Here is a 15,083-nt window from a genome sequence, read left to right as displayed (position 1 = left end):
CTAAGTGTAGTCACCTTGGAGAAGGCATCAAAGCTAGAGGATACATTAGTGATGCCTATTGGGAAGAGGACCACAGAGGATAAGGAAGGAAGAAGTGCCCCAGGTCCTAGTAAGAAGAAAGGAAAGAGCCATGAAGGCGAGGATGTCAAGGCCAAGAGGAAAAGGAGGGCTCGTCGCAAGTTTCATGTGTCAGATTTTCCACTAGGGGATGGGCAATTAAGCTATGACTTGAAGGAGGATCTGACAAGCAGGAAGGCAGATGTTACTTTTGGGCAGCTTATAGAGATGGTGCCTAAGCTAAAGCGACAGTGGAAGAGGATGGTTAACCCGATGGAGAAAGAGCCAGAGAGAGGTTCAGTGAAGGTGTTGGCAATGGACGAGCTACCAGACATTTGTCCAATAGTAGATGTGTGGCATAAAAGGAAAAATTTGGGACAAGGTTATGTGGATGGCGGAGCCCAAATATGCGTCATAACACACTCATGCGTTGAGAAGATGGGTCTCACAGTGGCTGGGGTGTCAGGTTTCCGGATCAGATTGGCAAACCATCAGAAAGTAAAATGTTTGGGTGTTGTAAAGAGCTTAGAAGTGGAGGCATATGATGCAAGGGCAGTGGTTGATTTTCATGCGATGCCAGCAGGGTTGGGAGCATATCCTATTATATTGGGCAGACCATGGTTACGTGCAGTGGGAGCTGTTCAGGATTGGCGATATGGTACGATTAGCCTCTATGGAAAGACAGGTACCAAGAAGCTTTATAATATGGACACAAGGAAACGATTAGAGGAGCTTTATGAAGATGAGGATGAGTCTAGTGATGAAGACTCTTCCACGGTGACAGATGAGGACAGTGATAGCACTACCAACAGTGATGAGGATGCTGATGTTGCATTTCTTTTGATGGATAAAGAAATCCAGGAGTGTGGTTTAGTCGCATTTGCGAAGGAAGTTGAAGATGAAAGTGAAGGGCCTTATGAAGTGATTGAAGGGCTGATGCAAACCAAAGTTGAGTTGTCAAAGAAGCAGGAATTAATGACGCAAATGATTAGTGGAGACCTCTCAGCTATGGAGAAGGATATATTTTTGCATATGCTGGCTAGTTTTCCTGATTTGTTCATTACTTCATATGAAGAGATCAGGGGGTTCAAGGGTGAAGAGCTGAAAGAAGGTGCTAAGCCAGTGCGGCAAAGGCTAAGAAGGATGGGTCAAGAGCAAATGGAAGCCTTGCGAGAAGAGGTGGACAAGTTATTGAAGGCGGGGTTCATAGTCCCTGTGGAGACCACGGAATGGGAGAGTCCAGTAGTAGTCAGTCCAAAGAAGGATGGGAAGTGGAGGATTTGTGTAGATTTTAAACCCTTAAACGCAGCCACGAAGAAGAACCCATATCCTCTTCCATTTATCGATCAGATCTTGGATTCAGTGGCAGGTTATGAGAGGTACAGTGTGTGTGATGGTTTTTCAAGCTATTTTCAATTGAAGATTGCTCTTAAAGACCGCACAAAGACAACTTTTATTACGCCATGGGGCTGCTATTGCTACACAGTATTGCCATTTGGGTTGTCAAATGGACCTTCCTTCTATCAAGAGAGAGCAAATTGGGTGATGGAACCATTCATTGGTAGTTGTGTTAAAGCTTTTATGGATGACATCTGTGTCTATAGCAGTAGGGTTGATCACCATGAGAAGCTACAGATGGTATTCGCTCGATATGATGAATGTGGAGGACAACTAAATCCAAAGAAATGTCATCTAGCACAGCCAAGGGTGAAGTTATTGGGCCACATGGTGTCAGAAAATGGCATTGAGGCTGATCCAGACAAGGTTAAGTCTATTATTCTTCTTCCATCACCTATGAGTACGAAGCAATTGGCAACCTTTAGACACAAAGTGAAGTACATGGCACGGTTTATTCCATTGTCTTCGCAGCTTCTTTATCCATTACAGCAAGTGGCAAAGCATGATCCATTGCAATGGGATGACAAGTGTGAAGAAGTGTTTCAAGAGGTGAAAGAGGTGTTAGGGGGGTTGTCAGCCATGAAGGCTCCTGATTGGGAGAAAGTTTTTTATGTAAATCCATCAGTAGGGGATGATGCCATTGGAGCCATGCTATTGCAAAAGGGGAAGGGCAGCCATTATATGAGGCCAGTGTATTGTGCAAGCCGAGTGAAGTTGGTAGCGGAGAGAAAGTTATCGGAAGTAGAGCTAGTGATGGCCAGTGTAATATTTGCTTGTCGACGATTTCGTCATTACTTGCTACCACGGCCTTTTGTTTTCTTGACGAGTTATGCTTTTTTGCCACAGTTAATTAATGGTATTAACATGTCAAATGTGGTGAAGAAATGGGTAATTGAGCTGCAAGAGTTTGAGTTCTCTTTTCTAGTGGAAGATAGTACAAGGGCTACCCTAGCTGATTTGTTGACCTATAAGGAGAATCCCCTTATTGTTAAGGAAGAGGTGGTGAGAAAGGTAGTTGAAGAAGTGCCACAGATCAGCAATGCACATGTGTTGTTCTTTGATGGTTCATAGAGAAAGAGCCATGATGCAGTGAGGCGGTCTGGGGCGGGCAACAAGAAGAGTGGCCTCCAAGCACTCTTCTAGGCTCCCATGCTGCTCAATTGGGTTGGGGTTGGAAAAAAACAACAACACACACACAAACCCGCAACCTAACCCTACACAAATTTGGGGCACCACCTAGTTTTGGATGCGAACTAGGATGCGTAGAGAGAGAGAGAGAGAGAGAGAGAGAGAGAGAGAGAGAGAGAGAGAGAGAGAGAGAGAGAGAGAGAGAGAGAGCTCGGGATTCTTTGAAACATATCGGCAATGATCAAGAAAACACAACTATATATTTAAGAAAGAGAGAGAAAGGGGGAGGGGGTGCTTGTTGCATTAATACCTTCTTACAAATCTATCATGACAAATCAAAGTGAGATTAGTATTTGTTCAACATAGCTTGCGTAAATTTCACCACAACACATCACAAGAAAAGCCACCCCAATCACTGTCTTAAGGCCAGGGGAGTCCTCTCCACCCTGTCACCCTCTTACAGTATGTGGGACTTATGGCTAGATTGATGACAACACCAGAGACAAGCTATCAAGAACTTAACAAAAAACACCAAGACACTTACGCATCATTGTTGTCCATTACTTCACGTTGGAAGGGAGACAAAGTATCCAAGCTTAGTCCAAATCCACCCTCCTTGATTCAGCAAATGTTGGGCTTACACTAGTAGGAGAAATGATAGATTTCCTACTCTCAATTGAATGATCACTCTCTCTCTTACAATGGCATAGAGTTCCCTTGCTAATCCCCTATTACAACACATGCACATGCATAAGACAATGAGCTTCCACTCAAGAGCTCCTTATAGAGAGGTTGAGCTTGGCTTCTCAAGCTATAGCATAGTGCTCTTGCTTATGGCTCCCCCTTTTTGTGCTAGCTACACCCTCCTTTTATAGCAATTTTGAAGGCTAGGGTTACTCTTCTAACCATGGTTGGGTTAGATTTTCAGCAATTTACCTAATTTCTTTTGCTTGGAATTATCAAGAAGTTGGTGGGGAAAGAGAGAGGAGAGAAATGGAGGTGATAGGACTTTTCATAGTGGGTTAGTGTTAGTAGAGTTAGTATTAATTTACAAATGGAATTGGATATTTACAATGGGAGTATCCATGTAGGATACAAATAAGGAAGAAAAACTCTTAAGAGGTAAGAAAAGGTGGATTTCTTACAAGGTTGATGCTCCAAGTGTCTTGAGTAGGGCCAATTTTGACGCTTGTTGACGGTCCACTAGCTTTGACGGTACATTTTTTCTCCACTCTTGACCTTCCTTGAGAGACAAGGTAATTGAAGCTGAGTAATCAACCACCATGATGCTGTCTTTTAAGAGAAGAGGCTGAATTTTGTGGTTTTTTTGAAAGATATGGGTAATTTGGAGGAGGAAAAATGAGACTATGTGGTCAATTTTGGAATGGAATTGTGTGTGGGAGGTATGAGTTCACCATGGTTTCTCTTATTCTTCAAGGTTGAGGAGAAGGTGAGTAGGGTGCAGAGAGGAGGGGTGAGAGAGGTGGGGATGATGAGTGGAGAAGTGTGTGTGAAAGAGGAAAATGATAAAGTGGAAGGGAGAGTGTGGCTGCATAACATGGGAAAATTGGGGTCCACTAATAAAATCATAGCTCACAGCTCGTAGCTCCAAAAAATATGAAAAAAATTTGAGACAAAAGTTCAGCCTACGAGCTACAACTTTTGTTTGTATCACCCTTTCAAATTCGGAGAGCAAGTGAACTTTAAAAATTCAGCAAAACCGACCGTTTTTTTCCACTGCACAAGGTCCTTGTGGGGTCCTTCTTTGGATGATTCTTTTGAATACCTCCAAGAGTGAGCTCTTCGTAGTGCATGTATGCATGCCACCTACCCTTGACCTTATTTGGTAGGTCTATAATTGAAGATATTGTTGAGATCATGATATAAGTGAATAGTACAACTAAGAAAATCAAATATTGAGGGGTCTAAAAAATATGTACATGTCAAATATAAATAATATAGGTGGAGAAATATAAAGGGGTCAAAATAAATCTCTCTCATTATAAGTCTACCATAAAAAGATGAATATTTTTGGCGGTCTAATTTATGAGAGTAATAGAGAATATATGTAGGAAGGAAAAAATCACAATAGTGAAAAAAATATACACATAAATAGAACTAGTTTTTTTGGATTTTTGTTGGGGTGGAGTTACACCAAATATAAGAGAAGCTTACATGAAAATATTTCTATATGGAATAAAGAGTATGAAAAATGGTAAGAAAAATTGGGGTAATGGTGAGGCAATGTACAGAGCATAAATAACACACACTTAGGTAGAAATATTTAAATAAATACCAAAATAATTATGAAAAAATCTTTTATTTAGGCCCTATATACAAAGAAATATTTACATACGCATGGGCCATAATATACTTATATATATATTTATTTATTTATTTATTTTTTGGCTCAACTAGCCCAATGACTAGCTAATTGAGGTTTTTTTATTTCAATAAGGAAATATGGAAAAAGTCCCCTAACTCACACGTACCTATATACAGTGAAAGGGTGAGGGTAACCACAGTGTTTGAGTGATTTGATAGGGGGGGATAACTCACTATGGCAATCACAGAGAGCCGAAAAACGGCTATCATTAGCCCTCCCCCAGGATGATGGTATATTCATGTACCATCATAAAGAATCTTTTCCAAAGAGAGTGCTTCAGAGTCCTTGACAAGATCTTCATTGTTTGGCCCCTTGGAATTTTGGTTTGTGTTACACTCATGCTTCATGGAACAATACTTACATGGGATAGTTGCCTTTTGCTCTGGTAGATCCTTTGGTAGAAGGCGACTCAAGTAAGGCTTCAAGCGATAGCCATTTACCTTCCTGGAATGCTCTTTCCCATTCAAGTCCATAAGTTGATAGTAACTTGAATTGAAAGCCTTCTTGACTATGTATGGCCCCTGCCATCTTGTTTCAAATTTGGTATCAAAATGATTATCGAGTCGATTGTCATACCTTAGCACAAGATCTCCTTCATTGATGCCTTTGTCCTTCAGTTTCTTGTCAAGCTTCTCCTTTGTCTGTGTGGCTTTCCTCTTATAGCACTCGTATGCTGCTTCTCTTTTCCACTCAAGCTCAGCTAAGGTAAGAAGTCGATCCATCCATGCTTCTTGATCATCTTGTGCTCCTTTGCCATGAAGTCGCATTGTTGGAATGTTGAGCTCGATAGGCTGCAAAGCCTCTTGACCATAGACCAAGTGAAATGGTGTGAACTCCGTGGCTTCCCTATATGTGGTTCGATATGCCCACAAGGCACCATCCAAGAAGTCATCCCATAATTTTGTCTTGTTTTGCACCATCTTTCTAATGATTCCTGCAATGACACCATTAGCCTTCTCCACCAAACCATTTGACTGTGGGTAGTATGGTGTGCTATGACGATGTAGAATGTGAAGCTCTTCACAAACTTCTGTGAGCAATCCCTTTCTAAACCCTGGACCATTATCAGAAACAATCTCCAAAGGTGTGCCAAATCTACAACAAATGTGAGTGTAGACGAATTTGCTCACTGTCCTCTCATTTACCTTTGCTACACTTTGTGCTTCCACCCACCTAGTCATATAGTCTACAGCCACTAGAATGTAGAGTTTACCATTTTTTGTCCTAGGCAGAGGACCCATAGCATCAATGCCCCACTTTTCAAAGGGTCCATTTGCAAGCACTATTTGCCTCGGGCCATGCACCAACCTTCTATTTCCATTTATCTGACAATTGTGACAGCTTTTACACCAATGTTGAACATCCACATGCAAGCTTGGCCAAACATACCCCGCAAGCAAAATCTTCTTCACAGTTGATTCTTGGGCAAAATGACCACCACATGCCTCTTCATGCAAACCTTTTAGAATGGCTGGAATTTCCTCGATAGTTGGTACTCTTCTGCACACTTGATCCTTCCCTCTTTGATAGAGGGAGCCTTCTAGGAAGAGATATGCGCTTGCCTTCTTCATGAGTCTCCTCTTCTGAGCTTTTGTGAAGTCTGGTGGAAACTCACCCTCCAAAATGTAGCCAATGATGGGAGCCAATGACTCCAATCCCTGGTACCTCGGTTGCTTCACAGCAGCCGCCACCATGATGACCTGCACTTCTTTCTTTACACATGCAACGGCTTGTTGTGCAAGTAAATCAGCATCTTCATTTTGTTTCCTAGGAATATGATATAATTGCACCTCCTCAAATTGATTAAATAGCCTACAGATGGTATGAACTTTGGCCCTTAGTCTTTCATTTTTGCATGCCCAGATGCCTAAAATCTGCTTCACAATGAGAAGTGCATCCCCTTTTACCATGAGACGTTGTATACCATGGCCAATACATATTTTTAAACCATGAAGTAGTGTGTCATATTCTGCTTCATTGTTGCTAGTTGAACCTGGTAGATTGACCTTCTCTTTCATGACCACCTCTCCACTTGGGTTGAGCAATACTAGCCCTCCCCCTGCTTTCCCTGTGGCTCGACGAAAAGCTCCATCAAAGAACAAGGTAAAAGCATTAGGAATACTTTTTGGTGGTGGGAATGGTAGGGTCTTTACTTGAGGCACCTTAATTTCCTTCTCATGTACCCTATAAGTGAGAATCCCTGCCAATTGTGCACGCACACTATCTTCTACCTTGAAAGAGTATTGGAACTCTTGCAACTCCATAATCCACTTTGAGATCCTAGTACTAAGATTCATTTGAGATGACACCCAAGGGAACAAATTTTCTGCAGTGAGAATTACAAAAGGTTTTGGTAGCAGGTAGGATCTAAACTTTCTCACCGCAAACATGAGAGAAAGCATCATGAGTTCTGCTTCTGTGTAGTCTCTCTCCAAAGCATTCATGACCCTACTAGCAAAGTAGATGGGTCGCATCCTTGTACTGTGGGGATCTTGTTGTAGCAACACAGCACCAATTATTTCCCTTCCAACACTAGAGCTAACAAAGAATGTGTACTCCCAACAAGGAGGCATGAGTGTTGGTAGCTCTGACAAAATGACTTTAATGTTACAAAAATACTCTTCAAGCTCATCAGACCATGCAAATTCTACTTGTTGTGTCAACTTTTGCAAAGGATGAAGCAACTCCGAGGCTAAGTGAATGAAGCGTGACATATACTTCACCTTCTGAATGAAAGAGATGACCTCCTTAAGACTCTTCGGTGATGGGAGCTCAATAAAAGACTTTGCCTTTGAAGGATCCACCTCAATGCCTTTATAGGAAACCTTGTGACCGAGCAAGATCACTTCATCCTCACCTATGTGGCACTTGTCGGGGTTGAGTTGACCTCCCATATCGTAGAGCTTCTTTAAACCTTCTTCTACCCTTTGTAGATGCAATGATTTTGAGCTATAAATACAGAAATCATCAATGAACACCCTAATTGACTTTCCAAAGAATGCTTGAAACACCATGTTCATGAAACGTTGGAATGTTGCAGGAGCATTTGTCAGACCAAATGGCATGACTCTAAAAGCATAACAACCCCAAGGAGTGATAAAGGTTGTTTTCAATTGATCCTCCAATGCAATCCCTATTTGAAAGTAACCTGAGTAGCCATCACACACAGTGTACTTCTCATGACCAGCTACCTCATTTAGTATCTCATCCTGAAATGGGAGGGGAAAGTGATCTCTTTTTGTTGCCTCATTGAGTGGACGGTAATCCACACACACCCTCCACTTTCCGTTTTTCTTAGGAGTGACAACAACGGGAGAGACCCACTCTGAATTCTCCACTGGATAAATGAAACCTGCTGCTAGAAGCTTTCTTACCTCCTTGAGTAAAGCCTACTCCTTGATGACTCCTAGCCTTCGTAGCTTCTGAGCCTTAGGTATGGCCTCTGGCTTCAACTCAATTTTGTGTTGAACAGCATCTACTCCACGCACATCGGTGTAGTCTTTAGCAAAAAGCCTAGGAAACTTCCTTAGCACACATTTGAACTCCTCTCTTTCATCCTTTGTAAGTGTTGTTGATAGCATACCTTCCAGCATCCCTTCATCTTGAACACCTTCGTTCTCTTGAGGACCTACCTCCTCCAAGCCTTGACAAGAGGTTCCTTGGTTGCTTGGCTTAAACCTTACCCCCATGACTTCGATGGAAGACTCCTCTTCAGTAATGTTGCCGCTACTTTCTTCTTCTGAAGTGCTATCGGTCCAACCTTCTTCCGTCTCACTTTGAGATGATTCTTCATGGAGCTCCTCTTGGCGTTGCTCCTTCATGTCAAAGACAACCTTCTTATGATTGTCATTCCTACAAATTAATTTCCCACTCTCCCAATCTTGCAAATCTCGCATTTTCATTAGCCATGGTCTTCCTAGGATAAATGGATAACCACTTCCCTTGGTCGACATAACATAAAAATCCACCGCTTTCTTAATGCCAAAGGCCTCTACAAAGACATTTTTACAAATGCCTACACACCTAGCCTTGCTATTGTTTGCCATCTTGACTTTGATTTCAGGTGTCTCATGGATGTGCATGCCTAGTCTTTGCATGAGTCCCTCTGTCATGATGCAAATTTGTGCACCCCCATCCACTAGACCTTTCCTAACCAATCTTCCTTTGATGTAACAGTCTAGCACCGGTGTAATGTCCTCATTCATTTCAGCTTGTGCAATTTTTACAACAGGCACACTCTCTTTTACCTTTCTCCTAGTGCTAACTGCCCTTGTTAAATCCCTCCTTACTTGTGGACATAATGCAAGAAATTGAGGCCATGAAATATCAGGACCCTTACCTCTCATGTCTTCCAACAAGTTGTACGGAGCCATACCATGTCCAAGAGGGAAGTCTTGGAGGTTGATACGACGTCGAGTCCTCTTGGTTTCCTTGGTCTCCTTTGCCTTTTTGCCTTGTCCATGGTCACTCTGTGATGTGACACCCTCTTTCTCTTTACCTTTTCCTCGGCCACGCTTAATGCCATTTGCTTCCATGTCAACCTCATTTGAGTTTGTCACCTCTACCACATGCACATTTGGATCTGGCAAAGGTGGAACTCCTTCTACCCCTTGTGGAGGTGGTCTTGGTCCATTTGGCCTTTGTAGAAGCCTTGGTTGTTGACCAGTTCCTTCACCTGCATTCATCACTGGGTAATTCATGTTAGGTCTCCCTGGCTCCCCACGGGGCCAAGGACAATTATACATCCCATGTCCAGACTCTCCGCAATTCCAACATTGCAAGACTCTCCTAGGTCGTGGATCTCGCTCTTCAGACTTCTTTGCTTGTCCCTTTGGACCTACAGCTTGTGCAAGGTGAATTGACAGGCTGCTTAAAGATTCGTTTAACTTCTCAATTACTTCCGCCGTTACCTCAGGAAGCTCCCTCGATGTTGATGCTTGTGACTTACCTTTGGGTCTAAGACCTTCTATTGGAACCTCTCCCCTTAAGCACTTGAGTTTCCTATATTTCTCAGCAGCCCTAGTTTCCGCTGCATCAAAAGTAGCAGGTGCACCCGCCTCAACTTTTACCTTAAGGTCAGGAAAGAGTCCGGCTATGAACCTCTCCTTCTTTAAAAATTCTGCACCATCACCAGGGTTAGCAACATTTCGTATCCATAGAGCCCAAAGACGTAGAAACTCTTGCTTGTACAAGTAGTAGTCATCTAAGTCTTTTTGCTTATGAGAAACAATGTCTTGCCATAGTTTTTGAGTGTTTTGGGGATCAAAGAAGTATCTCTTAAAACGATTCAAAACTTCTGTGTAATTCCCCTTAACTTCCTCAGGCAAAGAGTCAAACCAATTACTAGCATCTTTCCTAAGGACCACCTCAAACATTTCTACACGTTCTTGATCAGTTACTATCCTCTTGATACGGCAAGACATCTTGAAATTTGCTAAAAATAATTCTGCATCCTCTCCAGGCTCTCCAAAGAAAAGAGGATATCCAGACATTTGGCGTTGGCTCTCCATTATTATGAAAGATTACAACACGAGTTACAATAAGGGATACAATAGAGATTTAGAACCACTCGCCTGCAAATGAAGAAGTAAGAAAATACCACTCTAGGTTTTCTTCTTCAACTATCCAAGCTTCAATAAGGTCTCGATTTGTTTGATCAAAACAAAAAGGTAGACTATTGATGAGCTCTAAGAAGGGTTGAAATTCTTCAAAGCTAAGGCGATAAACAGAAATCTCTAGAACTTCATTTTCTGGATCCAAAAGAGCAACCACGTCCCAAGTGATAAATTGCACTTGCTCTACAATTCGCAATGCACAAGCGGTTTGTATAAAAACTAGATCTTCATGCTCGTCGAAGGCCGTGAGAAAGTAGCAATTGACTAGGAGCTCCTTTCCTTCGAGTTCCACACAGTCGGAGTGAGGCAACCTTCTCACAATTTCATAAAGAACATCCTCATCAAGTCCAATCAAGTTTGCAAGATTTAAAGACTCCACTTGTGCTACAAAATTCCTGGACAAAAACTCCTTAGGATTATGGTTAAATCATTCAAAAGCATAAAGAGATTTACAATGTCTCTATGAAAAAAGTGTCATAGAAAGTAGAGAAGGATGAGAATTTATACAAATTTGCAATCTTCTCTATGCTCTCTTTATTAAGACAAGCTCTGAATAGCTCCCTATCTCCTTTGTTGAAAGAGAAAGGAAGACTATTAATAAGACGCAAATGAGGGAAAAATTCACCAAATGTGAGTCTATGAAGCATGAACTCTGGCCGCAAGTTTCCTGAAGAGTCTTCCTCAATGGTGAAATGCACTCGCCAAACGCCAAATTTCACTCTATTTACCAATCTTAGGGCACACACTAGTTGGATGAATGCGCGGTCTTCCTTAGTGCCCAACAACAAGAGGAAAATGGAATCCACGCGTAGGACCTTCCGTCTTAACTTCACCACCCTCTTGTTATGAGGGAGACGCCTTACTACTTGCTCCTGCAACTCAATTGGTAATAGAGCTAGATCTCTAAGGATTGAACTTTCACTGCACACACATTCCCAGTTAGAACAAATGATCGTTTTTTTTATTTCTTGTAACAACTTGGACAAAGAAAAAACAAACATACACACTATTTTGCCGGGCTGCACTTCATTTTAAAATAAAATGAACACATGTACATCAAAAGAAGTGTGGTAGTTGATGAGAGGTAAAATGACAGGGTTTGGTGATGCAAGAATTTCTCCTACTCTTTGGGCACCAAACATGAACACCATACGTTGTTGAAAATGGATTTTCCTACTAATTGCAATGTTTATTCTAATGTGTGGAGTGAAATGGAAGGGGAAAACCTCTATTCCTGGGCCATTATCCATGGTCTATGCATGACCTAATGCTTAAAATAAAACAAAAATATAGACGTCCAAACTAAGGTCGTACCTAATAAGAGGCAAAATAAAAGGATTTACTGAAGCGTTTATCTCGGCCAACCTAATAGGACCTAAAATTCTACGAATGACACGTTGAAATTGCAACTTAGTACTAACAATTATGTGTACCTTTTGCCTTGCAATGGGAATGAAGGGATCATACAAATTCTCGTGATTCATGCAAGCTACTTGATTATGCTAAAGGTTGAGCCTTCACAAAACATACACAAGCCTGTCCTTAGTGGGGGCACCAATTTGAGGCGGTCTGGGGCGGGCAACAAGAAGAGTGGCCTCCAAGCACTCTTCTAGGCTCCCATGCTGCTCAATTGGGTTGGGGTTGGAAAAAAACAACAACACACACACAAACCTGCAACCTAACCCTACACAAATTTGGGGCACCACCTAGTTTTGGATGCGAACTAGGACGCGTAGAGAGAGAGAGAGAGAGAGAGAGAGAGAGAGAGAGAGAGAGAGCTCGGGATGCTTTGAAACGTATCGGCAATGATCAAGCAAACACAACTATATATTTAAGAAAGAGAGAGAAAGGGGGAGGGGGTGCTTGTTGCATTAATACCTTCTTACAAATATGTCATGACAAATCAAAGTGAGATTAGTATTTGTTCAACATAGCTTGCGTAAATTTCACCACAACACATCACAAGAAAAGCCACCCCAATCACTGTCTTAAGGCCAGGGGAGTCCTCTCCACCCTGTCGCCCTCTTACAGTATGTGGGACTTATGGCTAGATTGATGACAACACCAGAGACAAGCTATCAAGAACTTAACAAAAAACACCAAGACACTTACGCATCATTGTTGTCCATTACTTCACGTTGGAAGGGAGACAAAGTATCCAAGCTTAGTCCAAATCCACCCTCCTTGATTCAGCAAATGTTGGGCTTACACTAGTAGGAGAAATGATAGATTTCCTACTCTCAATTGAATGATCACTCTCTCTCTTACAATGGCATAGAGTTCCCTTGCTAATCCCCTATTACAACACATGCACATGCATAAGACAATGAGCTTCCACTCAAGAGCTCCTTCTAGAGAGGTTGAGCTTGGCTTCTCAAGCTATAGCATAGTGCTCTTGCTTATGGCTCCCCCTTTTTGTGCTAGCTACACCCTCCTTTTATAGCAATTTTGAAGGCTAGGGTTACTCCTCTAACCATGGTTGGGTTAGATTTTCAGCAATTTATCTAATTTCTTTTTCTTGGAATTAGCAAGAAGTTGGTGGGGAAAGAGAGAGGAGAGAAATGGAGGTGATAGGACTTTTCATAGTGGGTTAGTGTTAGTAGAGTTAGTATTAATTTACAAATGGAATTGGATATTTACAATGGGAGTATCCATGTAGGATACAAATAAGGAAGAAAAACTCTTAAGAGGTAAGAAAAGGTGGATTTCTTACAAGGTTGATGCTCCAAGTGTCTTGAGTAGGGCCAATTTTGACGCTTGTTGACGGTCCACTAGCTTTGACGGTACATTTTTTCTCCACTCTTGACCTTCCTTGAGAGACAAGGTAATTGAAGCTGAGTAATCAACCACCATAATGCTGTCTTTTAAGAGAAGAGGCTGAATTTTGGAATGGAATTGTGTGTGGGAGGTATGAGTTCACCATGGTTTCTCTTATTCTTCAAGGTTGAGGAGAAGGTGAGTAGGGTGCAGAGAGGAGGGGTGAGAGAGGTGGGGATGATGAGTGGAGAAGTGTGTGTGAAAGAGGAAAATGATAAAGTGGAAGAGAGAGTGTGGCTGCATAACATGGGAAAATTGGGGTCCACTAATAAAATCATACCTCACAGCTCGTAGCTCAAAAAAATATGAAAAAATTTGAGACAAAAGTTCAGCCCACGAGCTACAACTTTTGTTTGTATCACCTTTTCAAATTCAGAGAGCAAGTGAACTTTAAAAATTCAGCAAAACCGACCATTGTTTTCCACTGCACAAGGTCCTTGTGGGGTCCTTCTTTGGATGATTCTTTTGAATACCTCCAAGAGTGAGCCCTCCATAGTGCATGTATGCATGCCACCTACCCTTGACCTTATTTGGTAGGTCTATAATTGAAGATATTGTTGAGATCATGATATAAGTGAATAGTACAACTAAGAAAATCAAATATTGAGGGGTCTAAAAAATATGTACATGTCAAATATAAATAATATAGGTGGAAAAATATAAAGGGGTCAAAATAAATCTCTCTCATTATAAGTCTACCATAAAAAGATGATTATTTTTGGTGGTCTAATTTATGACAGTAATAGAGAATATATGTAGGAAGGAAAAAATCACAATAGTGAAAAAAATATACACATAAATAGAACTAGTTTTTTTGGATTTTTGTTGGGGTGGAGTTACACCAAATATAAGAGAAGCTTACATGAAAATATTTCTATATGGAATAAAGAGTATGAAAAATGGTAAGAAAAATTGTGGTAATGGTGAGGCAATGTACAGAGCATAAATAACACACACTTAGGTAGAAATATTTAAATAAATACCAAAATAATTATGAAAAAATCTTTTATTTAGGCCCTATATACAAAGAAATATTTACATACCCATGGGCCATAATATACTTATATATATATATATATATATATTTATTTATTTATTTATTTATTTATTTTTATTTTATTTTTTGGCTCAACTAGCCCAATGACTAGCTAATTAAGGTTTTTTTATTTCAATAAGGAAATATGGGAAAAGTCCCCTAACTCACACGCACCTATATACAGTGAAAGGGTGAGGGTAACCACAGTGTTTCAGTGATTTGATAGGGGGGGATAACTCACTATGGCAATCACAGAGAGCCGAAAAACGGCTATCAGCAGCTTCAGGGGGTATAGCACTTTATGATCCAGAGGGGAAGCTAGTATGCAAGAGAGGGTTCAAATTGGATGCGCATAGTAACAATGAAGCTGAATATGCTACATTGGAAGCCGGATTACACATTTGTTTGAAGCATGGGGTTCAAAGGTTGAGCATAAAAGGTGATGCCTTGTTAGTGGTGAAGCAAGTGCTGGGTGTGTGGAAGAGCAAGAACACCTCATTGAAGGAAATGTGCTTCAGAATTAAAGGCCTGTTAAAAAGTTTGAAGCATGGAGCATCAGACACATTGAACGTGCTCTAAATGGAGAGGCACATGAAGCAGCTCAAGGCATGATTGGGGGGCTATTCGTGTTGAGGACCAATTTACC

The sequence above is a fragment of the Adiantum capillus-veneris genome, chromosome 2 (genome assembly GCF_014529385.1).
Source record: "Adiantum capillus-veneris isolate H3 chromosome 2, ASM1452938v2, whole genome shotgun sequence".
NCBI classification, from domain to species: domain Eukaryota; kingdom Viridiplantae; phylum Streptophyta; class Polypodiopsida; order Polypodiales; family Pteridaceae; genus Adiantum; species Adiantum capillus-veneris.
Note: the sequence above shows the minus strand (reverse complement) of the source record.